Raw genomic sequence first — 1,039 nt, forward strand, 5'->3', positions numbered from 1 at the left:
CTCTTACTACATCACTGGAGCATCATTTTGAGTTTTTTGAAACTATTACCACATCACTGTCACATCATTTTGAGATTTTAAGCAACTCTCACTACATCACTGTAGCATCATTTGGAGGATAGTAGCAACTCTCACTACATGACTCAGCATCATTTTTAAAGGTTTTAAGCAACTCTTACTGGATCACTGGAGCTTCATTTTGAGGTTTTTAGTCAACCTAATACATTACTGTAGCATCATTTTGAGGATCGTAGCAACTCTCACTACATCACTGTAGCATCATTTTGAGGTTTTTTGCAACACTTACAACATTACTGTAGCATTATTGAGGTTCGTAGCAAGTCTCACTACATTACTTACAGCATCATTTTTAGATTTTTAGCAACTCCTTCTACATTACTGTAGCATTATTTTGAGGTTCGTAGCAACTCTCACTACATTACTGTAGCATCATTTTGAGGTTTTAAGCAACTCTCACTACATGACTGTGGAATCATTTTGAGGTTTTAAGCAACTCCTACCACATCACTGTCGCATCATTTATAGGTTCATAGCAACTCTCACTTCATTACTGGAGCATCATTTATAGGTTCGTAGCAACTCTCACTACATTACTGTGGAATCATTTTGAGACTTTTAGCAAGTCTAACCACATCACTGTAGCATCATTTTGAGATTTTTAGCAACTCTTACTACATTACTGTAGCATCATTTTGAGGTTCGTAGCAACTCTCACTACATCACTGACAGCATTATTTTGAGGTTTTTCGCAACTCTCACCACATCACCGAAGCATCATTTTGAGATTTTTAGCAACTCTTCCTACATCACTGCAGCATCTTTTTGAGGATAGTACCAACTCTCACTTCATGACTCTCAGCATCATTTTGAGGTTCGTAGCAACTTAATACATTACTGTAGCATCATTTTGAGGATCGTAACAACTCTCACTACATTACTGTAGCATCATTTTGAGGTTCGTAGCAACTCTCACTACATCACTGTAGCATCATTTTGAGGTTTTTTGCAACACTTACAA

This window comes from Aulostomus chinensis, chromosome 1 (assembly GCF_037954235.1).
Source record: "Aulostomus chinensis isolate RoL2024-O1b breed Wild chromosome 1, RoL_Achi_v1.0, whole genome shotgun sequence".
NCBI lineage: Eukaryota > Metazoa > Chordata > Actinopteri > Syngnathiformes > Aulostomidae > Aulostomus > Aulostomus chinensis.